Raw genomic sequence first — 8,116 nt, forward strand, 5'->3', positions numbered from 1 at the left:
TTTGTATAATTTATTTAAAATGTTTAACTTGTATTTCTGCCTACCAGCAGGCCTCCAAAGAGGCAGACAATGTAAAAATTAACACACAATAAACATATGGTACTTTTTTTAAAGGCTAGTGATAACTGTTGAAGCCTTGGGGAGTGAGGGACTGTGAAGGAAAATGTCCAACCCCCCCCCCCAGGCCTTGGTGCCCTCCAGATTTTATTGGACTCCAGCTCCCATCAGTGCAGCCAGTGGTCAGGGATGATGGGGTTGTGCAGCAACATCTGGACTAGGGGGTTCCCCACCCCTGCCTTATATGTTGCCTCTGAAGCTGTTGCACAAACTAAATGTATCAACTTCAGTTAGCTTGTTTGCTCCCTACCTTGGGTTGCTATGAACTGTGCTCCGTGCAATTCAGTTCCTATCTGCAATATACGTATTTGTTTATGTTATTAAAATATTCCCATCCCGCTTTTCCATTCAATAACCCACAAGGCAGCTAACAAAATTCTTTAAAATTCTTTAAAATACATAATGCCAGTGTTTAAATGGAATAGGCAGCTCCCTACACCTTTCCCGTTGCTACCAAAAGGCTTTTGACTTGGCTCTGCGTTGCGCCTACCCTTTTCTTACTACAATTCTGCAAGGTAAAATCTGCCAGCTTCTAAGGTGGCAACAGAAGAACTTGCCATTCTTGAGATTCTGCACTCCATTCTCTGCTGAAAGGATGCTGCACTGGGCTTGGTGCTCTGCTTGCTTGGTGCAGTCCTTATTACGTTTTGCTGTCACAATCCAATTGACACATGAGAAGAAATGCAAGAGCTTGGAAAGCAAGAATTATCAAAGAGAAAGCCAAGCCATCACTTGACAGATGCTGAGAGTTACATGGTTCTTCCAGGATGGGCTTGCTTGTGTGCATTTAGGCTTGGCAGACCAAGGCCATGCAAGCTGCTTCTTCTCTTTCAAGCCCGCAAATTAACAGCATGGAAATGCTTGCTGCTTAAAATCAGACCCGGCACCTGTTTTATCGCACATTCTTCAAGCGGAGCAAGGCGCACAGAGCCCTGACAGTTGTTATTTCGGATGACAGCAATTTTGGCACAAGAAATCTTTCAAGCAGAAAAAAGCACCAGGGAGTAATATTTTGGCTTTCGGGTCTGAAATAGCCATTTTGATCCTTTGCTGCAAACACCACGGCAATCCTTTTCATTTTTTTTTAAGTGTAGACATAAACATGCTGATCCAGTAGGGGGCATCTTATGGGGCTGGCTGGGTGGGTAGCCTCAGGCCTTGCTCTGCGTATCCTTAGCCAGCCCTAGGACAATGTTAACATTTTTCCATGGTCATTCACTTTAGTACAGTATGTCCCCAGTTCCCTTCTGACTGCGCATGCTGCTGTGCCCCTCTTCAAAAAGCTGTAATGACACCTATCAGATCTTCAATTATGTGTATAGAGTGGGAGAGGTTGAATTTAGCTACCGGTACCTTCCTGACACAATTACTGCTTTTTGAAGAAGTATTCATGGTGCAGCTACATGTGGGTTTTTTTTTTTTTTCAAAGGCCGCCACCCATGGAGGATGGGAATAGGTTTTGTGTTCTGCCACAGCCTCCCTGGGTAGATATGGGACACAGTATTTGGAAGCTATCATGAAATTTGTCCTTTTGAATATCTCTCCTACGAGGTGTTTGTTTAGTTTCTTTGCCTGTCTTTTTTGCATTTGTGTTCACAGGTTCTCTGCAACTGTACTGGCTGGGTGTTGTGTGTGTTGAATGTGATGTATCTTGATTTCAACCTGAACATTGTAATTAGCCCCCCCCCCTAATATTCTAGTGGTTGCAGCTGAGATATGTGCATGTGTGTATATCACAATCATGTTTAAAACAAAATAAAAAATAAAAAATAAAAAATTCCTTCCAGTAGCACCTTAGAGACCAACTAAGTTTGTTCTTGGTATGAGCTTTCGTATAACAGTGTGGATGCACACTTCTTCAGATACACTGAAACAGAAGTCACCAGACCCTTATATATAGTGAGAGAGTGAGGAGGGGTATTACTCAGAAGGATGGTGGGAATGGGTGATTGGCTGATAGGTGTGGAAAACCTGTTGACGACTGTTAACGACTGCAATTGGTCTTACAGGAAAAGGCAAGGGGTGAGATGGCTAAGGATAACTTTGTCATGTATAATGACATAAGAATCCAATGTCTTTGTTCAGACCAGGTCTCTCCGTGGTTTTAAGTTTGGTAATTAGTTGCAATTCAGCAACTTCTCTTTCCAGTCTATTTCTGAAATTCCTTTGTAGTAAGACAGCTACTTTGAGGTCTTGTATATAATGTCCTGGGAGACTGAAGTGTTCTCCTACTGGTTTCTCTGTCTTGTGATTCCTGATATCAGATTTATGTCCATTTATCCTTTGGCGTACGGTTTGGCCTGTTTGTCCAATATAGAGAGCTGAAGGGCACTGTTGGCATTTGATGGCATACACAATGTTAGAAGATGAGCAATTAAATAGTCCTGAGATGGTATGTTTGATGTTGTTGGGGCCAGTAATGGTGTTGTCCGGGTGTATGTGGCAGCAAAGTAATGGTGGGGTCAGTAATGGTGTTGTCCAGGTGTATGTTGGCAGACCAACACAGCTACCTACCTGTAACTACAATCATGTTTGTTTGTTTTTTTAAGAAAATGGACCACAAAAAGTTACATGGATAATCTAAAATGGCCCACAGTAGATAGTTTCACAGACTTAACAGCAAAACAACAGATACCTGCATGCATCTCTACAATTCTATGATTCTGTGCTGTGGCTTGGAAGGCTAAAATGTAAGGCATTTGTTGATTTTTCATTTGAGAAAGAGAATAACTCCCAAGAGAGGAGAACATGTTTTACTGACCTGTTTGAAACAGTACCGTTATTAGTATGGATAATGATAACAATCTTCTTCCCCAAACAAAAGTTCATGAAGAACTGATAAATATTATCACCTAGTGGGATATGAGCAGAATAACTATTAGATAGAGACAGAGGACTCGGCTACATTCAGGCAATTACACTGTTATATCTGCGTTGTAAACATGCAACACCAGTTGAGTTTGATCCTTGGGCAATCCGATTTTCCATTATGAGCTTCAGAATGCGTTTTCCTGTAACGCTTTTTTAGATGTCTAGATCCATCCAGAGTTACTGGGGATAGAGTTTAAAGAACCACAGTATACTACAAAGCTACACCTTATCACACTGTGGCACACATTTAAAAAATTGGCAAACTTTCCTGTATTACCCATGCGGTAGGTTAGCTGCCTGTATTCACCCATTGTCTTAAACTCAGCCAACCTTACTAATGGACTCTTTTTAGTCTTCAACACCTAATCAACGCTAATGGGTAGCATCTGGCTTCCAATGTAGCTCATTGCTGCAAGCATTACATAAAAGCCATCCAGTTTCTTTCTGTTGGGCAGCTTGCATGTTGGGGGGGGGGGAATCTTTTGAATCTTTTTATATTATTATTATTATTTCATTTCTTTTTAATCTATCCCTAATGAGCAGCCTGCACATAGCTCTTTCATTTAAAGTAGGCCTGATTTTATTAAATCTGTCTTGGCTCTTTAGTGTATGAACCTCCAACAGCCCGTAACAAAATTCTCACTGAGCTGATTCCTCTCTGTCTTTTTGCTGTTTCTGACTGGAATGCTCTACAGCTTCTGAACTGGAGATGATCCTGGAAGCAGCCAGATCAGGGAGATCAATTTGAGGAAAATGCGGTCGGACACTGAGCTTTTCCTAACTGATTAAATCCCGCAAATTTTGACTTTCTTGCTCAATGAACTGAGATGTTGTGGACCTCTATTGTTCATGGAGCAAATATTTTGGGCCCATTAAATCTAGCACAGTGTTGTGCAGTATTCAAGAAAGTGATATGGAAGATTTTTATTGCACATCCAAGTGGGCATAATAAGTATCTTTGTTGATATTTCCTTTGGATTTTTGAAACTCTTTCCATTTTGCACATAGAACAGTCCAGACTCAAGGAGTCATCATCCCTGAATAAATAAATAAAATTAACATGTCACCATGGTCTCTAAGACAGGAAGCACGTCATTGTCGAAACTGCTCAGACCAGTGATCTTCCCTGCTTACTCTCTGAAAAGCATCTGCCAGCCCCTCAGCCTACTCCACATGCCCTATAGACAGCATCCCATCTTAGCTGGAGTCTCCTTCTGTTGAGACTGAATCTTCTTCATTTTCCTCATCTGCCTATACACCAATGCTACCAGAATATCCATATCGACCTAAGACACCCAAAAAATTGCTCCAAACTTCTTCTTTTAGCCCTCCTGAATGCCCTTTTAAGCACTGCCTTTGAATATTTCCATTGCAGTAAGTCTTCCCCAGCCAGGATACGCCTAACTCTTTGAAAAACCATATTATGTTCCTTAATCTCCTCACTACATTCATCCGACCACCATGGGGGCATATTCTAACCGCTTCTCGTTTTGTTCCACTTAGGAATAGCCGGATTGGCTGCCCCACTTTACATTTGCACCTACCTTTCATAAAACTCCACATCATCGCAGCCACCATAATCCTCAACAACAGCCAGGCATATAAACAATTCCGAATCGGCCTTCTTAAAGTTCATTAGACCTTTGAGACACACTATATCATTTCTGATTCCCCAACCCTCATATGAGACCTGGGCATCACTGTCCATATTGCTCTCCTCAATAATTTCTTACTCGCCCTGAGCTTGCAAGACTTTCAGACAGGGCAACAGTCCAGCAAATGAGTCAAACCGAGTGGGAATTCCATCACTCCAAACCACTAGTACATAACCTTCACGTAGCTTTTCCAGGAATTGCTCATTTTTTTTGTCAGCCTTCCAACTTTCCCAGAGGGAACTGTGACTAAAAATCACCACACAAGGCAGGGTGGATAAAAATCAATGATTTTTTTTAAACAAAAAAATCAAAAAATCAGATTTTTTTTTAATTTAAATCGGATTTTTTTTAAATAAAATGCTTTTGGGGGAAATATATTACCACCCAAAGGTTATTCAATCATGAAATAAAGATTAGTTTTTTAATTATGTAGAATATGGCTGTATATGTTTAATTTTTTGGTAAATAAATTCCATTAATCCATTCACAATGTCATTTATGCTCTTCCAGAGGTTTTTGTAAGATTATTGGGCAGTTTCTCTGCCTACAAGATATTATCACAGATGCTTGGTTTACTTTTGCAGTTCTCAAAACTGAATTTGACTCAGCAGAGATCACATGCCTCTTCTTCACAGCAAAAATGTTATAACATGAACAGAATTGAGAAAAAGACCTTAATCCTATTGTTCTACAAACCTATGAATACAGAATCAACCCCTTCAGTGTTAAGTTTCAAGAAGTTCAGTGAACAGAATAGAAACAATATTTTTCTGATTGCTTGGAGTGGAATGGATCTAATAAATCTATTTAAATTGTTATTATTAAGGTAATGATTATTTTTCTCCTTCCTAAGTACAACAGAAAAGTTGTCCAAATATGAATGATTAACCTATTAAACTAGGGATTAAAAAAAACTAATATGAAAAGTTGTTATTCTAAAAATCTCCATCTACTTGCATATTAAAGTTATACCAGCAAGACTTAGTCTTTATGTAGAAAACTGTGATTTAAATGAAGCCTTACTGACTAGTGATTTAAATCGTGATTTAAATCAAATCCACCCTGATACAAGGACCCAACACCACCTCCAGGAGACAATTTAAACCACCTGCGTCTAGAGGGAGACAGAGATTATACGAATTAAATACCCTTAAAATAGCAACACTTAACTAAAGGGGTATCTAAAGCAAGATATTCAAGAGAGGTCTCCAAACCCCACCCCCAGCTCAGCATAATTCAAACCTTCTTTAACAAAAATTACAATACCTGCTGCCCCTATCTTTCCAAAGAGCCATGTAAATCAACTATCTGAACTCCAGAGATATGTTTCTTGTGCTTGGACCAAATCTGGGAACACCTGCAAATTAGTCAACAAATGTTTCAGTTCCTGGCCATCAGCCACTAAACTATGAACCTCCCAACTCAGTAGCTCCAGGCCAACCATGCTCTGATTCCAAGCACCCTAATATCTCATAAACACGCTCACTTCCAAATATTTCTAAGGGGTCCTTAATATCATCATCTTTTTTCTCAGTCTGCAGTTGCTGACTTCAACTATAAATGCAACAAACTTTTCTTTCCTCACAAACAAAGGATAAGTATAGACTTTCTGCTCCCCCACAATCAACTCCACCTGCACTGAAAGATAAGGAGGAGCATCAGATACCACAGCATCGGGCACAACCTTCCTCTGCTCCCTAGACTGCCCAGCTTTGGTGGCAGAGGTAATCCCTTCTTTCACTTGCAAAGTTTGGATGTCACTGGACAATTCCTAGACCAGGTGTCGGGAGCAGGCCAGCAATAAATCACACAGAGTAAACGAAGTTAACTCTTTATTAGAAGAAACAAAGTCAGCTCAGGAGTGCCAGGCCTAATGAGCACAGCAACTCTTCCTGGTAAGTCTTGCCCCTATGTGGCAGTTGTGGAGACTGAAGGTCCCTGCCTTCCCACAGCTGCCTGTCACCTCCTCTTCTGGGTCCTTCCCAAGCAACCTGAGACTATGCCAATGTGCGTCTCTTTGCTCCTCCCTCTTCATACGTCTCCTGGTCCTGGGAGACTGGGGGGAGGGGAGCTTGTTGCAGCAGAAGGAGGGGTTGCCCTGGCTTCTTCACCAGCCTGAGTAATCTCTACTTCTTGGCCTCCCTCCTCTCCTGCTTCAGTTTCTGCTTCTGAGTCTGGACTTCTCTCTGCCACAGACTTTCCCAGTTCACTGAGCCCTGTTGCCCCTTCAGCTTCCAACACCTCTTCTTCCCAGTCTTCTCCCTGTGGCCACTCATTGTTGTCCCACCACCACTCCCCGGGCTCTGAGACTTCTTCACCGGTAGTTCCCCAACCAGTTCCTCCCATCATTCCTTTGTGTCCAACCAGTTCGTGATACATATGTTCTTCTTTCTCTTTCTCGCCCACCTAGAAATATAGTTTGCCCCTTCTGTGCCCTCCCAGAATATTTTTTTTTTCTGGTGCCACCACTGACCATATCTTACCTAACTATGCCAGTCCTAGCTGAATGGTGGGGATCTGACAACTTGCTGTTGATTCCTATGAACAATAAAATCACACCAAACTGGGGGGAAAGTATCTATTGCCTTTTGATTAGTTGCCAATTTTCACTTCTCCAACCATTTTTCCAGCAAGGCCACCTGCCAGATTTGGTTGTACCATATATTTTTAACTACCGTAAGCCCCTCTAGGTTCTTCCATGTCTGCAAGATCACTGTCTTTGCATCAAGTCTTTCTGCAGGCTTTTGTTTTCTCCAATAAATAAGGAGAGAAAGTGTATTTTTAACGGGACAGGACATGGGGGAATCACAACAGAACATGGGGTGGGCTTACTTTTCATTTGTCTGGTGAGGCTCATGTGCCTTTAACAGCTGTGCTAAAGCCTTTCTCAGTACTGTATAAAGATGTAATGGCAAGGACACTTTTCTCCATGAATCCTAGCTATTAATCCAGCTATGGGAAAAGGACTTAAGCGCCATAGCCTGGAACAGATTGTGTTCGGCATTTAAAACTGAATGCACTATGACGCAACCTCTCAAATTTGTTCCTATATATTTGAAGCTTGATTACATAGTTTTTTCCAGCTCAAGCAGGAATAAGCTTTGTGTTTAAAATACACAAGCCCAAACAAACAAACAAAAAACAAAACACTCCTAGGTTTTCAGCCAATCTATGTGTGTGTGCACATGTGTGTGCAAGAATTGTGTATCTTTATCAAAGTTCTAGGAAGTTAGCAGAGTGGCTCCCTTCCACCCAGTGAAACACTTCTGTTTAAAAGTGAGGCTTTATTTACTTTTACTGTATTTTGAAAATAGCAAAATGTTTCATTGCAGGGCTTTTACTCTTTACCAACTTAGAGCTATATGCCTAAAGCTGGTGGAGGTTGGTGAGAGGCTATTTTTCTTTGCATAGCAAATGTTTGTTCAGCTGCCCTGACCAACACCTTAAAATAAATAAATAAATAAATAAATAAA

The sequence above is a fragment of the Lacerta agilis genome, chromosome 14, assembly GCF_009819535.1.
Source record: "Lacerta agilis isolate rLacAgi1 chromosome 14, rLacAgi1.pri, whole genome shotgun sequence".
In the NCBI taxonomy this organism is placed as follows: Eukaryota; Metazoa; Chordata; class Lepidosauria; order Squamata; family Lacertidae; genus Lacerta; species Lacerta agilis.